Source organism: Mobula birostris, chromosome 27, assembly GCF_030028105.1.
Source record: "Mobula birostris isolate sMobBir1 chromosome 27, sMobBir1.hap1, whole genome shotgun sequence".
In the NCBI taxonomy this organism is placed as follows: domain Eukaryota; kingdom Metazoa; phylum Chordata; class Chondrichthyes; order Myliobatiformes; family Myliobatidae; genus Mobula; species Mobula birostris.
Genome location: NC_092396.1, coordinates 13,172,989 through 13,197,359, shown reverse-complemented (window position 1 = coordinate 13,197,359; position 24,371 = coordinate 13,172,989). Strand labels below are relative to the sequence as shown.

The 24,371-nt window shown below is 42.3% G+C and overlaps 1 protein-coding gene across 2 annotated transcripts in view; it reads right to left on the bottom strand.

Moving 5' to 3' along the window:
- prdm16 (PR domain containing 16) overlaps positions 1 to 24,371 on the bottom strand; it is a 751,999-nt gene that overhangs the window by 175,256 nt on the left and 552,372 nt on the right. The gene's annotated exons all lie outside the window — the stretch shown is intronic.

The window sequence follows — 24,371 nt, the reverse complement described above, 5'->3', positions numbered from 1 at the left end:
CTGGACTAAGTGTGTAAATGTAGGAGGGGAATATGTTGAAAAATAAATGTGTTAGGTTTTCTAAAATTGAGTCCTTTCACTTTAGGCCGCGAACGTATCAATCACTCCTGGTATGTTGCCAGCAATATCTTAGGCCACTTATGCTGACTGTGTACTGTATGACGACGAAGGAAAAGATTGGAGGCCATGGATAAACCACTCAGGTGAGCTACACCTTTATAGGTTTGGAACTGATTTGTATATGAGCAATGCTCATCAAAATAACACTCTGTATATACTGTAATATTTTGTAAACCATTGCCAGCTATCCATTATTGTGGCTAATCCTATCAATCGAAAATAGTTTACAGCCATCCAAGTGAATTAATTAACAGACTAATTATTTTTTGGATGAAATAGATGAAAAAGCACACAGCATTGCTGGGCTGTAGGAGGCCTGTGCTATAATTATTTACTAAAAGGTCAAGGTCTCCAGCTAGCTTGATTATAACCTCACACATTCTAATCGCAACGGAGAACATCAGCTCCAGTGGCACCAGAAGGGCACCTTCTTTTGTAATCTGTACTTACTGCAAAATTAAACTGAAGCACTCTGACACAGGAAGACACCAACAAATACTTGGTCAAATGATAGGGGCTGTGACAATAGGAAAATCTCCCTCTCGGCCATTCGCTGAAATTAATTGAGCAGCTGCAAGACAATTCCCATGCCAAATAAGGTGTGAAGAAAAGCATTAGTTTATAACCTTGACTAAAAGCGATGGAACAGGATTTCCTTCCAAACCTTACAACGCACAAAAGCAAGAACACAATTGGCAATCTTAAGTGCAAAAAGGAACACTTTCCTGCCTGCTGTTGTTATTTTGGACAGTTTAAAGGGGATGTCAGCTGCTGAGCACCTTGATGAATGCTGCAGTTTTGAGTTAGTATCTTACAGTCATTCTAAAATACAATAAGTAGGCATTTCGAAGATGTGCATTGGAAATTCTCATCTTGCTGACAGGTGACACAATCTCTCTTCCTCAGATAGCACATTTTAAGTTTAAGATCAGTTTACTAAGCATTGCAACTTAGCACTCACTTTGAAAATTCACACTGTTTATGCTGTCTTGATGTGTTATGTTCCAATATGGGTGGTTTCACACACATAATCTCATGCTTTTTTGCTTCAGTTTGATCAGTGGGTATGCAGGCAGGAAGTGCTTAGTGGGGTTAAGGCAAGGGTTCCCAACCTTCTTTATGCCATGGACCTTATAATTAACCAAGGGGTCAGAGTGTTGGGAACCTTTGGGTTAAGGGATCAACTTTTTAATACAGAGAAGCACATGTGTACTAGTAAAGCTGAGTGGTGTTTTCTTCCATCACTTTCACCTGCAATTCTGTCAAAACCCTTGTTTCTACCAGCAGCCTTCATGGCGTTCTGTTGAAGATGATGTCACTGAAGTTTGCCAGCGCCCCACTGACAAAGGACACAGATCACACGGCTCTATGGATTTCAATGCCTTATGGTTGCAAATGAATTCACCATGGCAACACACTCATTTCTGGGTGGTTTCATGTCATCCCTAAAACCTGAAATGGGCATTCAAGCTATGAATCACCCTTGAACGGCCGGACCCCCTCTCTCCTCCTCTTGCAGCCCCACACTAATTCACTTCAGGGCTGCTTGAGGTGATATTTCCCATGGAAGATAGATCACTCAGCTGGCCTAGGAGTTTACTAAGCTAATTTCCAATTTAGCATTTTTTTAACCAAACCCCTGCTCTCGCCACCAATCTCCATCCAGTTTCTGACTCTCTCATTCCTTCACCGCTCCATCAACTGTTTGCTTTCTGCCCTGTATCCATTAATCACTAATTAATCATGGACTCACAACCATTTAACACAGTTACCGGGGCATTCTCAAATTTCCGGGCTTGCCACTTGGTCTGTTTTAGTACTACAGCCCATTCTTCGGTAATGAGTGGATTCAGTTCTATTTATTTTCTGAGATACAGCGTGGAACAGGCCCTTCAAGCTGTGTTGCCCAGCAACTCCCAATTCAATCCTAGCCTAATCACAGGACTATTTACAATGACCAATTACCCTATCAACCGGTACATCTTGATTGGTCAGGGCATGAAGGGATCCAGGGAGAAGGAAGGAGATTGGAGCTGAGAGGAAAATTTGATCAGCCATGATGAAATGGGAGAGCAGACTCATTGGGCCAAATGGCCTAATTCTGCTCCCTATATAATATGGTCTCAACATGGGAGCCCCTCGACACGAGAGCCCCCCAGGGCTGTGTCCTAAGCCCTCTCCTTTACTCTCTGTACACCCATGACGCTGTCACCACCCACAGCTCCAATCTGCTAATTAACTTAGCAGATGTTACTACGTTGATTGGCCTTATTTCAAATAATAATGAGGCAGCCTACAGAGAAGAAGTTATCACACTGATACAGTGGTGTCAAGAAAACAACCTCTCTCTCAATTTGCAAAAACAAAGGAGCTGGTTGTGGACTACAGGGGGAACGGAAACAGGCTCACCCCTATTGGATCTGAGGTTGAGAGGGTGAACAGCTTCAAGTTCCTCGCTATACACATCACCGAGGACCTCACTTGATCTGTACATAACAGCTGTGTGGTGAAAAAAAGCACAACAGCACCTCTTTCACCTCAGATGGTTGAAGAAGTTCGGCATGTGTCCCCAAATCCTAAGGACTTTCTACAGGGGCACAATTGAGAGCATCCTGACCGGCTGCATCACTGCCTGGTATGGAAACTGTACTTCCCTCAATCGCAGGGCTCTGCAGAGAGTGGTGTGGACATCCCAGCACATCTGTAGATGTGAACTCCCACTATTCAGGACATTTACAGTGACAGGTGCGTAAAAAGGGCCCGAAGGATCATTGGGGACCTGAGTCACCCCAACTACAAACTGTTCCAGCTGCTATCATCCAGGAAGTGGTACCACAGCATTAAGGCCAGGACCCACAGGCTCCAGAACAGCTTCTTCCACCAGGCCATCAGACTGATAAATTCACGCTGACACAAGCTATTTCTAAACTATATTGACTGTTCTGTTGTATGTCTTACTGTACATACTATTATTACAAATTACAATTATTTGCACATTGCACATTCAGACGGAGATGTAACGTAAATATTTTTACTCCTCATGTATGTGAAGGATGCAAGAAATCAAGTCAATTCAATTCTTTGGACTGTGGGAGGAAACCTGAGCACCCGGAGGAAACCTATGCGGTTATAGGGAGAACGTACAAACTTCTTACAGACAGCGACAGCAAATGAACCCAGGTCACTGGTACTGTAAAGTATACAGATGTTAAAAGTCAATTTTATCGATAAGTTGAAAAATGCACAATAATCACTGAATATAGTAATCCCACTCCAGTATTGTAATGTATGGTATCAAAAAACACACAAGACTGATACAGTAAGAACGAACAAATATTAAAAGTAGAGAGAAACGATAAACTAATTCTGCTATTCATAGGAACAAATGTATGTCCATACATCAGATTTTTGAATTAAATAATATTATGGGAGCTTGTTCATATGGAGGTAGTGTTCATTAATTGGGTGTTCTTAATTTGGGGATGGGTGTGCACTGAGAATTAATCTGTAGGAATAGGTGTGATTTTGATTAGACAATCAGACTCTTGGGCAATGAAACATATCCTTGCTGCTCAAACCTATTTCTTTTGTTCTTTGTGTTTTGGATTTGATTTCTTGACTTTTCTGAGTTCGCTCTTTTCAACCAGTTCAACAATAAGGAAAAGGACGTCCACTGTAATCATTGAGCAATGATTACTACACTTGATTGCTACCCATGAGCTCTGATACAACTATGTCAACTTAGTTTGGACAATACTGCCTCTTAGCTTGTTTACCTTGGGTTTATTAAACTGCCTCTGAAAGTTCATAATAAATGATAGTCATATGTGTTGTGTATTTAATATTTCAGTAATCATGTGTGTGTGTATAGATATACAATTTTGTTTGATTAAGCATTCTTGTTCATTTAAATAATTAATTACAGGTTATATGTATCAATACATGGAGTGCATACCTCATGATGCAACCACATGATGTGTGCATGCCACACTTGGGGTAAAAGATGAAGTTAGACTCTCATCTCTTGGCAACACACACAAAATGCTGGAGGAACTCAGCAGGCCCGGCAGCATCGGTCCGAAAGGTCGCCTGTGCTCTTTTCCTGCATGCCGCCTGGCCTGCTGAGCTCCCCCTGCATTTTGTGTGTGTTGCTCGGATTACCAGCATCTGCAGATCTTCTCTCGGTTCACATCTCTTGGCTCCTTGTCTTCCTTCGTGTTAGTTTAATGTCTTGAGGTTACGAAGCATAGCAGTATGGGTGAGATACAGGAAGGCAATAAGTAAAGTGCTAACATCTTCAGGGGTAGAACTTAAGAAATAATTTGTTTTGAAACTCATAACACTTTGTTACAGAGATAATAGAACAGGAAGTGTTTGGTTCAATGGATTCCAAAACCAGTCACACTAATCAATAAGAGTCACACTTGGTTAGTACTTGTGATCTAAATGTTTTGTGCGGGAAAGCAGGTTTTTTGGATTACGTCTCAAAATATGTGACAGCTTGTTAATTTGAAGTGTAGTCCTTGTTATGTTAACTAACACAGCAGTCAATTTGTGTACAGCAAGGTCACATAAACTGCAGTGCGATGAATGATCAATTAATCAGACCTGGCAGCATTAGGATGCAGAAGAAGACCCTGCTGTTCATCGGCTAACACCCGCGCGATCATTAAAATCATCTGAGCAGTGAGTTTAATAATATAGTGCTCGTCAACACTGCACTGAAATGTCAAGGTAGATTTTGCTGCCAACACAGTTTTCAGTTAAATCGTGGCCTATTTCTTCTTCAACGCCTGCTTATGTTCCATGTCAGTCTCGAAAATTTCAATTGGGAGAGAACCTCTTATACTTTCATCATCCTTTGTGAGAATGTACTCTCTGATTTCACCTCTGGATGATCTAGCTTTAATCTTATGACGTTATGACTGCATTTTTTTTGGAATCTTTGATATGCAGCCATATTTCTCATAAGGAACATAAGCAGGTGTTGAAGAACAGATATTTTATAATTTATTATTTGATTGTTCTCTATGCTGTCAATCAAAACATAGATACCTGCTTCTCTCTGGCCGGTACTACATCTGCAATACAGCACGCATTTTGTTCAGCTACTGTAAAGTAGCAGGGAAACTTTGGAGGGACATTGCATAAGGGCGCATATAAAGTGAATTTCCACATCTCTTGGCAAACAAAATTGGTTTTGTGTTGGCTAAAATAAAGTTGAAATTTGTTGTGCTGTGTGGTAAGGATTGTGGTTTGCATTTGACAGTACTCGAGCAGATAACATAGCGATTGACCTTTTCACCCACAGAGTTTAACCACATAATCACTTCAAGTATGGTACATCATACCCTCTATAAATAGAACATTGTAGCTGTGTTGTCACCCTTTGGGATCTGTATCTTTGCTCACGATAAACAAGTTGCCTCACATGCAAAGCTGTTTGCAGTTAGTCCATTCTGAAGTTGCACAAACACTTGCCACTTTGACAGTTTCCACTCACATTTGTTCACTAAATATTTTTAGATAAATTGGAGGGCATTAAAATTTAAGACTTATTGGGCTGATTCTCCAGATCACAAACATGAGAAAATTGGCAGATGCTGGAAATCCAAAGCAACACACACAAAACGCTGGAGGAACTCAGCAGGCCAGCCAGCATCTATGGAAAAGAGTGATCAGTCCATGTTCCAGGACGAGACCTTTCACCAGACCTGATGAAGGGTCTTGGCCCAAAACATTGATAGTTTACTCTTTTCCATAGATGCCGACTGGCCTGTTTCTCCAGCGTTTTGTGATTCTCCAGATGGTGGGTTTGCAGAATGAAGATAGTCTAGGCCTCAATTCTCTAGCGTTTGGAAGGGTGAGAAAAAGTACACTAAAGCCTAAAAAACAGCTACAGGACTTAACAGGCTGGCTGCTAGAAGAATGTTTACCCTAGCTGCGGAGTCCTGAACCAGGGAATTATACAGCCTCAAAATGGATACGACAGAGGTGAAAAGACAATTACTTCATGCAAATAGCAATGAATCTTTGGAGTTCTCTACCCTACTGAGGCGTGGAGGCACAGTGATTGAGTTCATTCATTCTCTAATAGATTTCTGGATTAGAAGGGAAACAAGGATATGGAGAAAATAGGAAAACGGCAGTGAGTAGATCAGGTACAATGTTGATGAAAGACAGAACAGACTCAAAGGACTGAAAGGCCTATTCCTTATGAATTTATGCTGATTTTTAACATCTTTTCATAGACTTCATTTCAATACTTAATTAGCAAATACTTAGATTTCCTTTGTGTCTTAATAATTTGGGCAAAACATTCCACGTACCAATAACCCTCCAAATGAAAATACTGCTTCAACTTTCAAACCATGTGATTTGAGCATTGGAAATCTATGCTTCACCATTTCTTGCTAGTTTTCTGTTAACAGAGTCACCCACCATGCCGTACGCACCGATTTTCCTGTCCTGCCTTCTTCTGACCTCACAACTCTCTCCTGTTGCTGGAGGAAAATTCCATGAAAACTTCATCCCTGTGGTCATTGTCAGAATATGGCCATTGAGAGCAAGCCAATATCCCAAGCCAAGTCCAATCATGGCCTCCTCTGACATTTACGCGAGAGCACTTTCAGTAAGGCCTTTCAGACAGCAATCCTGAGCTGGAACACTAAATGGGAACCAACCCCTCAACTAGAATGACCAAGCCAAATGGAACAAGGTTAGTTTCAAATGGAGATTCAGCAAGTTGGGATATACAGCCAGCGACTCACTGTATAAACCCACTGAACTTTAGGGGAACGATCCTGCCCTCCTCTCCCTCAGGCAAGTGAAAACAGTCATGTCATAAAAGCTTTCGAGCAGAGGTACCCAACCTAGGGTTCACTGACCCCTTGCTTAATGATGTTGGTCATCAAGTAGATTGGGAAGCCTTGCATTAAATTTTAAAATATGTCAATGTGCTACATTAGAGGCTGTACGAATTGTTTCCTCAGTGGGAATTGTAGAAGTGGAGGTCTTTGCTTATTGAGGAAATTGCTGCTTGGGAAATTCTTCTCCAGTTGTATTCTTCCCCCTTCATCTGATGTGCAAAATCAATAAAGATAGCATAGGATTTATGCTTTTTTTATCGTTAATTTAATCAATGTGATGGTAGCCTATCAGGGTGGTGATGTGGAGGTAGGTCTTTACAAAAGGAGGTGTAAGGCACTCCTCTCTGCTCGCCTGCAGGTCACCCTTGAGCAAGGTGTAGTACCCACTTAGCGCCCGATCAGAGTCACATGAAGCCATGGGAGCAGGTGGTGGATTGTACAAATACTGGTTATGTGACCACTGACAATCTCTGAAGAGAATTGATAATGGCTGGGGTCACCCGTCTTGTAAAGTTGTTGCCCAGAAGAAGGCAATGGTGAACCACTTCTGTGGGAACATTTGCCAAGAACAATCATGGTCATGAAAAAGAAGAAGAAAGCCCTTAACTCCGAGTGGAGTCATCAGGACGCCGTCATGACAGCGTTTTTTTTTGAGCAGGCTTTCTTATTTTTACGAGGCCGAGTTGCTAGCTCGACGCTCAACCCAGCACGGATGGAAAGCGTGCAAGGGAGCCGGCTGGATTCGAACTCGGGATCCTTCACTACGAAGTCCGGCACTGATGCCAGTACGCCACCAGTCAGCCAAATCATGGTCATGGAGACCATGATCACCCACGGCATATGACACAGTAGATAACAATGATGATGAGTACTTTATCCTCGACTCAACTTCTAATCTAATTATTAAAAAATGATTGGTCATATCTGATCAGTGGGGATAGGTTGAGCAAACTAGGACTTTTCCCCTTTGGAGTGGAGGGTGAGAGGTGACTTGACAGACGCTTACAAGATAGTAAGAGGTATAGATGCAGTTGACAGCCAGAGACTTTCTCCCCAGAGTGGAAATGGATGGTATGAAGGGGCATAATTTTAAGGTGATTGGAGGAAAGCATGGGGGGGCGGTATCAGAGGAAGTTTTTTTTAACATCAAAAGTGGTGGGTACATGGAAAGCGCTGCCAGGGGTAGTAGCAGATAGGTAGATAGATACTTTATTGATCCCAAAGGAAATTACGGTGTCACAGTAGCATTACAATTGCACAGATATACAAATATACAAATATTAGAAGAAAAGTAAGGAAATAAGTTACCTCAAACAGTCCAACAGGAGGGGTTCATTGCTTCCACAGCTAAAAGTTGACTCATTATAGAACCTAATGGCTGAGGGTAAAAATGACCTCATAGAGCGCTCTTTGGAGCAGTGCAGTTGTCTTAGTCTATTACTAAAAGTGTTCCTCTGTTCAGCCAAGGTGGCATGCAGAGGGTGAGAAACATTTTCCAAAGTTGCCAGGATTTTCCATAGGGTCCTTTGTTCTACCACAGCCTCCAGTATGTCCAGTCTGACTCCTCTAACAGAGCCATTCTTTCTAATCAGTTCATTGAGCCTGTTGGCGTCACCCATGTTGATGCCATTGCCACAGCACACCACCGCATAGAAGATTGTACTGGTGACATCAGTCTGGTAGAACATGTGAAGGAGAGGCCTGCATACTCCAAAGGACCTCAGTCTCTTCAGGAAGTAGAGGTGATTCTGGCCCTTCTTGTACACAGCTTCTATGTTGGTGCTCCACTCAAGCCTGTCATCCAGGTGCACCCCCAGGTTCCTGTAGGTCCACGGTACATCCACGTCCTCACCATCAATAGTAACAGGGAGCAGTGCAGGCTTACCTAAGGTCCAGCACCATCTCCTTTGTCTTACTGATGTTGAGCTGCAGATGTTCAGCTTGCACTATTTGACAAAGTCCTCCACCGGGCCTCTGTATTCATCCTCCCAACCTCCCTTTATACACCTTGTGGATGACACGAAGCTGGGCGGCAGTGTTAGCTGTGAGGAGGATGCTAAGAGGATGCAGGGTGACTTGGATAGGTTAGGTGAGTGGGCAAATTCATGGCAGATGCAATTTAATGTGGATAAATGTGAAGTTATCCACTTTGGTGGCAAAAATAGGAAAACAGATTATTATCTGAATGGTGGCCGATTAGGAAAAGGGGAGGTGCAACGAGACCTGGGTGTCATTATACACCAGTCATTGAAAGTGGGCATGCAGGTACAGCAGGTGGTGAAAAAGGCGAATAGTATGCTGGCATTTATAGCAAGAGGATTCGAGTACAGGAGCAGGGAGGTACTACTGCAGTTGTACAAGGCCTTGGTGAGACCACACCTGGCATATTGTGTGCAGTTTTGGTCCCCTAATCTGAGGAAAGTCATTCTTGCCATAGAGGGAGTACAAAGAAGGTTCACCAGATTGATTCCTGGGATGGCAGGACTTTCATGTGATGAAAGACTAGATGAACTAGGCTTATACTCGTTGGAATTTAGAAGATTGAGGGGGGATCTGATTGAAACATATAAAATCCTAAAGGGATTAGACAGGCTAGATGCAGGAAGATTGTTCCCGATGTTGGGGAAGTCCAGAACGAGGGGTCACAGTTTGAGGATAAAGGGGAAGCCTTTTAGGACCGAGATGAGGAAAAACTTCTTCACACAGAGAGTGGTGAATCTGTGGAATTCTCTGCCACAGGAAACAGTTGAGGCCAGTTCATTGGCTATATTAAGAGGGAGTTAGATATGGCCCTTGTGGCTGAAGGGATCAGGGGGTATGGAGGGAAGGCTGGTACAGGGTTCTGTGTTGGATGATCAGCCATGATCATACTGAATGGCGGTGCAGGCTCGAAGGGCCGAATGGCCTACTCCTGCACCTATTTTCTATGTTTCTATGTTTCTATGTTAACTACTGCTGAGTCATCAGAGAATTTCTGCAGATGCCATGATTCAGTGTTGTACCTAAAGTCTGAGGTATACAGAGTAAACAGGAAGGGAACCAATACAGTCCCCAGTGCTGCTTATGGCTACGTCTGACACACAGCTCTGAAGCTGCACAAACTGTGGTCTGCCAGCCAGGTAGTCCATTATCCAGGGTAAAATAGAAGTGTCAGCCTGCACTGAACGGAGCTTTCCCTCCAGCAATGAGGGCTGTATGGTATTGAAGGCTCTCAAGAAATCAAAAATCATGGTCCTCTCAGTGCTGCCCTGCTTATCCAAATGGGAGTGGGCTCAGTTCAGCAGGTAGATGACAGCATCGTCGACTCTAATGTGATCCTGATAGGCTAACTGCAGGGGATCGAGGGCTGATCTGACCAAGGGTCAGGTGGGAGCCAGGACCAGCCTCTCTAGGGTCTTCATGATGTGGGAGATACATTGGTGACATTGAAGAGACTCTTAGAAAGGCACATGGATGAAAGGTAATTGGAAGACCATGTGGAAGGGAAAGCTTAGATTGCTCTTTGAGCAGGTTAAAATGTCGGCACAACATTGTGGGCCGGAGGGCTCTATTGTGCTGTATCGTTCTGTATTCTCAGTTTTACTAACACAAACAACAGCATTAGACAACATCCAATCATCAGGATTACAGAAACATATTTACTTTTTCCAGATACTGACCTTTAATTTATTGAACACTTATCTATATCTGGCACAGAAATTTAATTGCATCGATTATGCATTATGTGTAAAGTCAGTGCATGATCACAGACTGTGTAAACAACACCGTGAAATTGCAAAATTTTAACACTGAATTTTGAAGCTGTGTAGACAATCTGAGTTGGACGAACTTCCCTTTCAAAATGTGTGACAGAATGAATCACTGAATTGAATTAAAAACTATCATATCTTTTACATCTAACTAGATTACATCAGGGATACTTCATTTTATATTGATTGATTGATACAGTGCGGAATAGTCCCTCCCAGCCCTCTAAGCCATGTTGACCAACAAAGCAGCCCCCCCCCCGCCCACAATTTATTCCTGGCCAAATCGCAGGATGATTTACAATGATCAATCAACCTACCAATCGGTACGTCTTTGGACAGTGGGAGGAAACCAGAGTACCCAGAGGAAACACACATGGTGACAGGGGAACGTATAAACTCCTTACAAACAGCGTTAAGAATTGTACCCAGGTCACTGCAAAGTGTTGTGCTAACCACCTCATTACCATGATGCCCCACAGGGACAGAGCACAGAGGAGTATAGGCTTCCCTGTGGCTGGATAAACTATGGGCTTAGTGCTCGGTTTGCAATCCTGATCTTTGAATACTCCTTTCCTTATCTGGGAGTTACCAGAAAGTTCCTGAAATTTATCTTCTTGCAGGCATTTACAAGAAGAAAAAAGAACAATTAAAATAAAACCATGCACGATCAGACAAAAAGTGACAACCATCAATGTGCACAAAAGGCAAACTGTGCAAATGAAAATAATACTGAGAACATGAATAGCAAAGAGTCCTTGAAAGTATGTCTGTTGATTGTAGAATCAGTTCAGAGCTGAGGTGAGTGAAGTTATCCACGCTGTTTCAGGAGCCTGATAGTTGTAGGGTAGTAACTATTCTGAACCTGGTGGTGTGGGACCTATGGCTTCTATACCTTCTGCCGAATAGTAGTAGTGAGAAGAGGGTACGACCTGAATGGTAGGGGTCTTTGACGATGGATGCTACTTCCTTGTGGCAGCGCTCCAAGTAGATGTGCTCAGTGGAAGGGAGGGCCTGTAGTACACTGCCTGTATCCATCATTTTCAGCAGCCTTTTCTGTTCCTGAACATTGATGTTTCCATATTATACTTCATACTTTATTGTCGCCAAACGATTGATACAATCATCACAGCGATATTTGATTCTGCTCTTCGTGCTCCCTGGAGTACAAATCGATAGTACATATTAAAATTTTAAATTATAAATCATAAATAGAAAATAGAAAAGGGAAAAACGAGAGGCCGGTCCGGATATTTGGAGGGTACGGCCCAGATCCAGGTCAGGATCCATTCAGCAGTCTTATCACAGTTGGAAAGAAGCTGTTCCCAAAACTGGCCGTACGAGTCTTCAAGCTCCTGAGCCTTCTCCCGGAGGGAAGAGGGACAAAAAGTGTGTTGGCTGCATGGGTCGTGGCCTTTTATTTATTCATTGAGTTACAGTGTGGAATAGGCCCTCCGGCCCTTTGAGCTGCACCACCCAGCAATCCCCCGATTTAATCCAAGCCTAATCACGGGACAATTTACAATGACCAATTAACCTACAGATTGGTACATCATTGAACTGTGGGAGGAAGCTGGAGCACGCAGAGGAAACACACGTGGCCACAGGGAGAACGTACGAACTCCTTACAGGCAGTGGCGGGAATTGAACCCACATACTGTAAAGCATTGTGCAAACCACAATGCTAAATCATGCCTCCCTGTATAAGCTACTTATGTGTCATGAGGAGACATATAAGAAGCTTGGAAATGATAAGCTTTCCTAGATTAATTTACCTACACTTGATGAAGGCTGTTGAATGCATAATGTTTGGAACTGGCCTGTGCCGTATTTCCCAGAAGAGGACTGAAATCTCCTGAAGAGCGTTTCTTCAAGAGGTTTGTGGTGATGGAAAGTTGAGCTGAATCATAATTGTGTTACTGGGTGCTGCTGGTTGCTGGAAAGAGTCAGAATCAGTGTGTAATTGAATAAGGTACAACCTATAATTACCCAGCAATGATTCGCTTTTGGAGGTGGCAACAGGAAAACCCCAGACAACGCTTGCATGTAGCCAGCTGGCAACAAGCTCTTGTCCAATTTAACAGGAGTTTGTGGGCTTGTCTGAAGATCAGAACTGAAAACTGGAAATTCTCAGTCGGGCATCTGAGAAACTTTGGATTCCATGCACTTCCATCAGTTTGCTGGAATGCCTGCTGTGCACAAACTGATGCGCTGGCATGCCTGGTGTTTCATTTGTACAGCCTTGGAAGTTTAAGGATCTCATGAAGTTGTCTCAGGCTCAATCAATCCCTGAAATAGGACCACGTCAAAGGATGTAGCATTCCCCTTTTGCCATTTCTACGGTGGATTACTGATGACTGATCAAATCAAATCCAAGACTGAACCAGGAGCTGCTGATTGGCTTGTTCTAACGCTGCAAGTTCCACTGGTCATTTTTCTTGTCAATTCTCACACTTTCTCCAGACTTCCCATATTATTCCAACCAAGTCAACTTTCTTTACACATACTAAATTCAGTTTGTTCTGCTACAACCTGCTTAGGTGGGGAAAGATGTGCACTCTGAGGCCTGTAGGGTCTCAAAGTGCAACCATACATCCCCATCGTGGGAGCTGGAAATGGGTAAGGCTGGCCAACAGGGCTCTGGTGAAGCTGTATAGACCAATCCCCCGTACAGTGGATACAATGGATTACAGAAACATTGGTTAACTCCAACCATACCATCAACTTTGGACGATGGAGATGGGAGGTCATTGATGGCCTATGCTCCAATAGGAGCTAAGGGCCCTGGAAGAAGAAGAAGATGAGGCCTATAAGGAAGTGTGTAGTGAATGGATGCTTGTGTGGAAAACAAATGTGAGATCAAATAGCCTCCCCAATATAAATACACATCCACCATCCGCGGCTGTGACGCTTACTGACATTTTTGTTCCTGTTCTCCCACAAAGAATAATCTCCCGAGTAAGATATTCAGCCAGAAATTGCAAGCAGAGGCCTGGTGCCTGCACTAATCACTGATCTCCTTGCTTCACAGGTACTTCGCAGCTTGGATGCATTTGCATCGAATTGCTCCCAAGTAAATCCTGCCTCTGAAGGGCAAGGCTGTGCTAGGTACAAGGCCTTACACGCTGTAATCCTGTAATGTGGGCAAGCTAATACAAGGCCTGACCTCAAAACAGCTGAAAGAAACGTTGACAACTGGTATTACTTAACTAACTCAGGAAATCTCAAAGTGTTTCATTGTTAAACAAAATAACTTGAAGTATCATAGTTACTGTCACATAGCTGCAATAGTCAATTTATGTGGGAAGTGACACGGGTAATGTCTGAAAGCACAATAATACAAGAATGATTCTTGTTCATGAATATACTCAATTATTATTTACTTCATTGTGCTATTTATTTCTTAACCAAATGGCTTATGGAAAATACTACAGCTTTAAAAATAAAAATAAACTTGGCAAGATAAATGACATGTCACTGGAATATCTGTAAACAAATAGTTGATTATGTGAGATATTTTAATTGGATAATATTATATTCTCAAATGTTTCTACAGGGACCTGAACAAACATCAAAACTCCCCAGGAAACCCCCAGAAATGTTTTCAAACTCCCAGAGCTCACTGACAGAAAATAAAACTTTATTTTTGACACCGAGAACCCTTGCAATCACGGACCACTCACCGAGACCTCCAGGAATATTCCATACGCATCCAGGTGGAATCCGACAAACACTGACACATTTCCTATGAGGTTTCCGGTAGAGTCTCGTGTGATTCCAGTTCGACTTGCGTACACAGACACATTCCTGGGGATTCCCTGCAAAAATTGATTGACTTCTAGGGACTGATACCATTTACAGCTTCCTCACAGAGCCTTAAACAGTTCTGTCATATTCACGAGAGATTCTGCCTGAACTCCAGAAAGACAATGCCAGCTATCAGAAGTGCCAATGTTCCAGAAAGCAATCTGTTTGTTATAGCCCAGCAAGAAAAATAATCGACTAAGAAGTCAAAAGCACAATATTATAAGATAAAAGGGCAGAATTAGGCCATTTGGCCCATCGACTGTGCTCCGTCATTTCATCTTGGCCGATCCATTTCCCACTTAACCCCAATCTCCTGCGTTCTTCCTGTATCCCTTCATGCCTGACTAATTAAGAATCTATTATCTTCTGCCTTAGATCTACCCAATGACTTGGTCTCCACAGCCACCTGTGGCAACGAATTCCACAGATTCACTACTCTCTGGCAAAAGAAATTCCTCCTCATCTCCGTTCTAAATGGACATTCCTATATTCTGAGACTGTGCCCTCTGGTCCTAGACTCCCCCACCATAGGAAACAGCCCCTCTATATCCACTCTGTTGAGGCCTTTCAACATTCAATGAGATCGCCCTTCATACTTCTGAATACCAGGGAGTACAGGCTTAGAGCCATCAATCGACCCTCATATGGTAACCTTTTCATTCGTGGAATCATTCTTGTGATACTCCTCTGACCCCTCTCCAATGTCAATACATCCTTTAGATAAAAGGCCCAAAACTGCTCACAATACTCCAAGTGAGGCCTTACCAGTGCCTTATAAAGTCTCAGTATTGCATCCTTGCTTTTATATTCTACATATGCTGATTTATTTTATATTCTGTCTGATTACTCCAGAGGTCACAGGTCAAGGATTTCCAGGAGCTAGATTTTATTCAATAATTCTATGTCAGACAGCAACACTGAACGAAAGAGGGAGACAGCAGGGACCAGCTTCAGACCAGTGGTCCCCAAGCTCATACAGCTGTGTACTCTGCCTCTGCCTCTATCAACACTCTGTCAAGGTGAAGTTCATTAGTTGTTTAATTTCTTCAGGCTGACAGGGTTCTCCTTACACTCCCACACAGCTTGCACTGGTCTGTTTGCCATTTACAATACACACACATGTACATTTACACACACACACACACTCCCTCTTTTAATGTTGGCCTCGAGTAACAGAATCCTTTCTGCATTTTATTAAAGTCTTTTGGCATTTCACCAGCAGCATGTATTTTCTTGGGAGGGTTGGTGTGTAACCTCTAACACAGCACAAGCTGTTTCCAGTAGCACAATGTCTTAAATAACAACATCTGCAATTGAGGGACTTTTGCATTTGTTTTAGCATGCTCAGTAATTCCCTGTTGTTAAAGGCTTGCATATCATTTTGAAGCAATTAAGGACTATGTGCACAATATCATAGAAAACTAAATAAAGATATAATTCATTACTTTGGAAGACTATCAAATTAGTTATTAGTTACATTTTTCTGTCCTTCATTTAACTTGTTTAGTGAGTGCAATGGGACACCTAGCAGGGCTCCAGACACCTTGGTTCAATCCTGACCCTTGGTTCTGAATGAAGTTTATACGTTCTCCCTGTGACTCTGGGTGTTTTGGAAAACCCATGTCTGCATATAATTAATAATGGATGGGATCATCCTCCTTGTAAAGACACTGCCCTGAAGAAGGCAATGGCAAAACTTTTTCGAGGTCTTGAAGAGAAAATTTGGCAAGAACAATCATGGTCATTGTAAGACCATGATCGCCTACGTCATACGACATGGAATGAGTGAACGTATCCCAAAGTCAAGCGATTTTACAGGTAGTCCAGGACTGTAGATCACTCCTTTTGCGTAGGTGAGTGGTTGAATATTTGGGGAATGTGGGGAGAATGTGTCACAGGGGGAAGTGAGTGAGAATGGAATCACTCTTGTGAGCGGCCATAGGCTCAATGGGCTGAATTGATCTTCAATGCTGTAAGGTCATGCCTTCTTCTCATTGGTAACATCAGGGAGAAGGTACAGAAGCCTGAAGGCACTCACTCAATGATTCAGGAACGGCTTCTTCCCCTCTGCCATCAGATTTCCGATTGGACACTGAACTCATGAACACTATCTCACTACATTTTTATTTCTATTTTTGCACTACTTAATTTAACTATGTTTACTATAATTCATGGATTTTTTTCTGTTATTATGTATTGCATTGTACTGCTGCTACAAAGACAGCAAAATTCATGACATATGCCAGTGATATTAAACCTGATTCTGATTCTGATCCTGAAATATGATAAAGTATATATCCAATTACTTTTCAGAAGTTATTCCATTAATTTTCTCATTGCACTCAGATCACAGCATGTGAGTTATGATCTCTGAGTAAATTATGAAAGTTGATTTGTCTTCTAATTATTTTAAATATAGATCCTTTAACAATTATTTTAGGTGATGTTTGTCTACTTTCTCCCCAGTTTGAACTTCCTTGGTCCACCTTGGTTTTGTTCCTGCCCTGTTCCCTTTTGTAACCTATTAGAACATTCATAAGCATGATTCAGGGGTTCTGCCAGCATCACAATAGGTGGTGTCCTAGAGACACAAACATGCAATAAAGACCTTTTGCTCATTGAGTCTATGCTAACCATTTAACACCCATTTTCACAAATGCCATTCTGTTCTGGCCATTTTTATCAGAACCCCCTCCCCACCCATCGACACTCTCCGGTTCAACCACGTCACCTCCAGACAAAGCTTAATTTTCAGTGGCTGATTAACCTACCAACCTGCTTGCTTTGGGGTTGTCAGGGAAACCTGTGCAGTCACAGGGTGAAAGCTCCAAAGGTCCAGATTGAACCCACGTCTCTGGTGCTTTGAGGCAGCGGCTCCACTGGCTGTGCCACAGCACAACCAAAGTGAGTAGCTAAACCGCGCAGGTCTAGAAAGGGTTTGATCGTACCCTCTTCCACTGCTGAGAAATCTGATCGTAGCTGTGGACTGACTTAGATCCAGTTATGCTGAAACGAAACCATATTTCCATTCACAGCTGCTGCAAAAAAACTAATTTTCATTTGCATTTATACCCTGCATCTGTTCGTCTATGAAATCTATAAGCTTCAACATGATTCTATCCTGCACTCACTTTGGAAAAATTACCTGCAGAACACAGCACAAGTGGAGAGTAATTATTACATGAGCCTTTGAAAACAAGGAGTTACTGGGCGCAGAAAAATAGATGCAAGTACGCTCAGATGCAGATGCATTAAACTGTAGACATCAACGCATTAATAATTTCAGAAGACCAAATAAAGAAATGGCGAAGTGAGAATGAACAATGTTTAACATAGTCTGACTCCACTTTAATTTTCTGTACAGTACTTTGGATGGAATCAAGAATTTTTGAGAGTTTGGGGTGCAACCCAGCTTTCTTAATGGAAATGAACTGGTGCGTGTTATTTATGCCATTCAAAATACACACTGCTAAGAACCTTGGAAATTTGAGCAACAAAATATAATAAAATTTTGGTCTGACAGATTACTGTGAAGTATCACCATTAATAATGGAGCAGGAAGAAAGCAATAAGCTTGTTCTTCACCTCCTCCTCTCTGCCACAGCCAAGATCCAATGATTCTTGCAAACTGCACATTTTTCTGACAACTAACACATCTTCTGTATTAGCCACGGAGGTTGATCGTAAACTAATTATTTCTCCATTTGTCATGCAAATCTCTTATTAATGTGCTTGGTAGGGGATTTTGAGAAGAGAATAAGAGATAAGTACCTCTCGATAAACCCGTTGTTGAAGTCAGTCTTGTGGTGCAACCGTCAGTTTGCAATTTGCACCTACCACACCCACGAACCAAATTGATTAAAAAGCTGATTTATAAAGGTAGCAGGAGAAATTTCTTCATGAAAGAATTTAAACAAAGTGAGAAATCTGGGGTTAGTGTTTGAGATAAAGACTGTATCAACATTCAAGAAAAACAAAAAGAAGTGTGTTGTATACATATATTTATATCTTCTTTATGGCCACTAAAGTAATTTTGAGGTATATTGCAGGGAACATTTAAGCAGAGTAAAACTTTGTAAAAAGCAAAATTACAACAAACAGGTAATGTACATTTGGTAAATTTGTTAAAGCAGAAATAATGCCGTGAACTGTAGAATAGTGAATAACTCCCTATGCCATGTACTTATTTCCATAGACCTAAGAAGGCATAAGGGACCTCGGATAAATTTGAAAAGTGACACCTCTTTTCTTATGCAACAATGGGTTTTAGAGCGAGGCCCTATCTCATAAACATAAATCTCTAACAAATGATGATTACTTTCAACACTTTAGTGTCAGGATTAGGTTTAGGGTGGATGACAAAGAGGTTAAAAAAAAGATGAAAGGTACATAATGCACCCAAGTCCATTGCTTGCCAGTCCCAGAGCTGGGTTGGGGAGCGGTGGTGAGAAAGTGGGAAGAGATGGGTCATTTGGGGGATGAGTTAGTATGGAGAGTGCTTTCTGTTTGGTTAAATAGTGGCATCAATTTCCCAATGTATGGGATTAAGGAGGAAGGGCAACTAACTAAGGCCCAGCACAAAGCCAAGACCGCATATTTGAAAAGTAAGCACAGATAGGGCTTTGATTGAACTGAATGGAACTGAGCTATTCACATCAAAGTTGCTGGTGAACGCAGCAGGCCAGGCAGCATCTCCAGGAAGAGGTACAGTCGACTGTACCTCTTCCTGGAGATGCTGCCTGGCCTGCTGCGTTCACCAGCAACTTTGATGTGTGTGCTTGAATTTCCAGCATCTGCAGAATTCCTCATGTGAACTGAGTTATTCAGTCACTTTTAGCCTCTAATTTAACTTTGGCTCATTGGTAACTCATTAACAACTAACTCATTGTTCTCTCCACCTCTCCTCCTTCTCTGCAACTCAAAAACACGTCTGTTTTCTCACTTTTCTCGGTCCTGATGAAAGATTATCAATTTGTGGCATTAACACCGTTTCTCTCTTCGCATATCCTGTTGAATATTTCAAGCATTTTCTGTTTCTGAGACTGAATGAAACATCATGAAGGTCACTCATCAAATTATGTTTCTGTCCAGGCATAAGGTCTCCCAGCAATTTCATAGACTGGCATGCTCAAGAGAGTTCTATCTTCAGCACAATGCTTTACAGTACCAGCGACCTGGGTTCAATTCCTGTCGCTGCCTATATGGAGTTTATAGGTTCCCCCCATGACTGTGTGTGTTTCCTCCAGATGCTCCGGTTTCCTCGTACAGCCCAAAGATGGTTGGTAGGTTAATCATTTGTTGTAAATTGTCCTGTGATTAGGCTAGGATTAAATTGGGGGAATTACAGGGCAGAATGGCTGGAAGGGCTGGAATGGCCTATTCTGCACTGTATCTCAATCAATCAATAAAGAAAGAAAGAAAGAAAAAGAAAGAAAGAAAGAGAACAAACTGGTGAGAAGTTTCTGCTGTAAAATTTGGAGTATTACTACATTTTGCCATCAAGGATTAGGTGTCAAATTTTCCCCACAGGCAGCAGGCATTGTCTCCAAATTGGTTCAAGAAATACTTGGAAATGTTTCTGAGAAAGAGGTGAAGAGCAGTGCGAACCGCCTCAACGACGATCGTCTAGTAGTGCTCACACCTATGTTGATGAAATGCTTTGAGGTTGGTCTTGGCCAGAATCAACAGCCGTCACATGAAGGACCTGGACCCACTGTAATTTGCCTTTCACCACAGTAGGTCTACCGCAGACGTGATCTCAATGACTCACCACACAGCATTGGATCACCTGGACAATGCAAGTACCTATGTTAGGATGCTGTTTATTGACTTTAGCTCAACACTTAACACCATCGTTCCTACAGTCCTGATCGAAAAGCTACAGAACCTAGGCCTCTGTACCTCCCTCTGCAACTGGATCCTCAACTTCCTAACCAGAAAACCACAAACTGAAAATAACATCTCCACCTCGCTGACAATTAACACCAGCGTTCCACAGGGGTGTGTGCTTATCCTACTGTTCTTAATCTCTCTACACCCATGACTGTGTGGCTAGGTCTTGGCCATGCTGTGTGGCTCAAACAGCATATATAAACTTGGTACAACCATTATTGGAAGAATTTCAAATGGTGACGAAAGAGAGTACAGGAGCGAGATATATCAGTTAGTTAAGTGATGTCGCAGCAACTACCTTGCACTTTGGTCAGCAAGACCAAAGAGCTGATTGTGGGCTTCGGGAAGAATAGGGCAAGGAACACAAACCAATCCTCAGAGGGATCAGAAGTGGAGAGAGTGAGCAATTTCATGTTCCTGGTGTCAATATCTCTGAGGATCTAACCTGTACACAACATATTGATGCAGCTATAAAAAAGGCAAGACAACGTCTATATTTCATTAGGAGTTTGAAGAGATTTGGTCTGTCAACTGAACCACTCAAAAAACTTCAACAAATGTACTCTGGAGAGCATTCTGACTGGCTGAATCACTGTGGTATGGGGTCAGGTGGAGGGGGGGGGCAAATACACTAGATTGAAATAAGTTGCAGAAACTTGTAAAATTAGTCAGCTCTGTCGTGGGTATCAGCCTTTGTAGTATTCAAGACATCTTCAAGGAGCGGTGCCTTGCGAAGGCGGCGTCCATCATTAACGATCCCTATCACCCAGGACATGCCCTTTTCACACTGTTACCATCAGGAAGGAGGTACAGAAGCTTGAAGGTGCACACTCAGTGATTCAGGAACAGCTCCTTCCCCTCTGCTATCTAATTTCTAAATGCACATTGAACCCACAAACACTACCTCAGTACTTTTTAATTTCTGTTATTTTGCACAACTTATTTTAACTTATTTATTTAATAGACATATATATAGTACTATTAGTAGAGCTACTAGGACTTGATGTTTCAATCCCTATGGTAAATTGGCACTCTCGATGTTGGCAGTGGGTTTGGAGTGGTGACAAGGAGGGAGGGTAGGTACGTCATCGGGGTCATCAGGTGTGCACCCTCCTTCTTTGACGTTTTGTTGATAAGCCCACGACGTCTCCAGAGGGCTCAACAGAGGACTTGGTGTCCCAGATACACCCCCCCCTCCAGTTCCATACCCTCCTGTCTTCGTCTTGCAGCCCAGTTGTTGTCTTTCCTTGTAATCCAAATCCAATTGCTGTTTTCTTCTGCTGCATTTGACAAGGACTTCATTGCTTGTTGGAGGGAATGACCCCTCACCCCCATCTTCTTCAATAGACTAGTTGTAGATGTAGCAACGAATCCCCTGCACCCCACTTCCACAGGGAAAATCTTGGTCTTCCAGCCATTCTGGGCAGCTTCAGTTGCCAGTTCAGAGTACTTGGTCTTTTTCCTCTCATAATCTTCTTCAACACCATCTTCCCATGGTACTGTCAATTCCACAACATATGCCAGCTTGGCTGTTGTGGACCACAGGACCATGTCTGGCCGGAGTGTTGTAGCTGCAATGTCTGGGGGAAATACAAGCTTTTTTTCCAAGTCCACGTCCATTTTCCAATCCCGAGCAACTTGCAGAATGCTTACATCATATACTTAATGTAACTCAGTTTTTTCTTCTATATTTAATCATCATCTATTTTGTTGTACTGCTGCTGTAAAGTTAACAAATTTTGCGACATATGCCAGTGATATTGAATCTGATTCTGATGCAGCTTGCTTAAATTTAGAGATCTTCCATACAGATTGACAACAGTCAAAATTACTAAGTCAACTGAACTTCTTGTTCTAGGCCATCCAACCCATCAATTTGGTAAATATTTCGGTAATGGCTGAACTGATGTTGAGAATTGTTTTTTTTTCAGTAGTCCAATGCTGCTTGCTATCCAGAATCAATTATCACAATGAAAATGGCAGAGATGATATTAAAGCAGTCTGATATTATTTCCATTGGGAGTGCTCTTTGTTCTGCACTACATAGTTGAGAATGCTAGGAAATAAGAGTCCCAAGAACTCACCTCAATCCTGATCCAAATCTACTCTATGTGACATCAGGCTAAGCTTGCGCACATTCTCTCTGCCTGGCCTGCTGAGTTCCTCCAGCATTTCGTGTGTGTCACTTGGATTTCCAGCATCTGCAGATTTTCTCATCTCCCTCCTTGATTATTGGTCTTTCTCACACTTACAGCAACTGATTCAAACTCACAGGGGAACCAGAAATTAATGCCCCAGAGCCCACTTCCCCTGTTAAGTAAAAAAATGAGTTCATTAAACGTGTGATTAGGAAGGAAAAGTCGCATTTCTATTGTTGTTTATTAAGTCCAGGGAGGCAATTGCTTTCAATAAGGTTTACAATGTAATTCATCAGCGGTGATGTGCCAGATTAGGATATCTATGGAATGTGGAAACCCGCAATGGCAGACAGATGCCAAATCAATCCGACGGGTGCTTGGGGGAAGCACACATAATCATCAGATGGACCGATAAGTTTTAAAGTTAACAGCAATGTATTGTGTTACTGATGGCATTCTGTTGTTCATGTTATCATGGCTATATGGTAATAGAAGTCACATTCAATGAAGACAAATGCTTTACTAAGACTAACAGAATGTGTAGACTGGAGATAGAACAGATGTAGATCGGTGCAGTGATATACGTGCTCACAAATATATAGTGATGGATGGTGCAGAATGACATGGATAAATAAGAGGAGGGTAAACACGCAGACAAATTGATGTAATACAGAGATGAAATAGAGACTGACAAAAGCAGGGGCATATAGATAAATAGATTTTTCCATTCTTCTTAGATAAACTGCTTTCGACCCTCAATATTTAATTGTAATCTCCAAAAGATTCTGTTTCGACAGTGAGAATACCTCATTTGATAGATGAATTCTTGCAAACTAAAGCAAGTGCCTCTTTCAAATAGTGTCACATAAATACTTGCTTTCCTCAAATTCCAGTAGACAGCTTTTGTCTGTTGAAAAGATTACCGCAAAAGAAAAGTTATGCCATCCATCACACTTTATTAACATCACCAGATCCTACTAGCACAGTGTCGGCTCAGAAGGAGATCCTTAAATCTTTACTGATCCTATCTTTCTCCAGAGGAGGTTTTGCTATATGAAGTGATTTTCAGAGCCTGCTCTGTGCCCTCCCTTCCTCATTTTTCTCCCTTTGCAATGTGAGTAGCTCTATTGGTCTGGAGTCTGATCCATTACCCAGTCACTGAGAAACCACATTTATGCCGTATTAAAATCAATCTATTTCAGCCAACTCATTGCCATCTTGAACTTGCTTGAACTTGTTTCAGAAATTAACTGCCATTGAATTAGTGCAACATTTTAAGTGAATTTATCTCTGTTTTACTGCATAATCTTTGTCTTCTGCTTTGCAGTCTCCTGGTGTCCCTGATTTTCTTTCCTGGAACCGGTGCATAAAAAGAGTGGCATGGTAGCATAGTGGTTAACACGAGGCTTTACAGCACAGGCAACGCGAGTTCAGTTCCCGCCACTGCATGTAAGGAGTCTGTACGTTTTCCCCGAGACTGCATGAGTTTTTCCCACAGTCCAAAGGTGTACCAGTTAGTAGATTAATTGGTCATTGTAAATTGTCCAGTGTTTAGGCTAGTGTTAAATTAGTGTTAAATCTACTGCCATGATGAGGCTAAACTTAGGTTGGAGGAGCATTCAGCTATGTCCATACATGGCCTCCCCTACTGCCATGATGAGGCTAAACTCAGGTTGGAGGAGCAACACCTCATATACCGTCTAGGTAGTCTCCAGCCCCTTGGTATGAACATAGAATTCTCCAACTTCCGGTAATTCCCTCCCCCTCCCTTCCTCTATCCCTATGTCACCCTGCCCCCT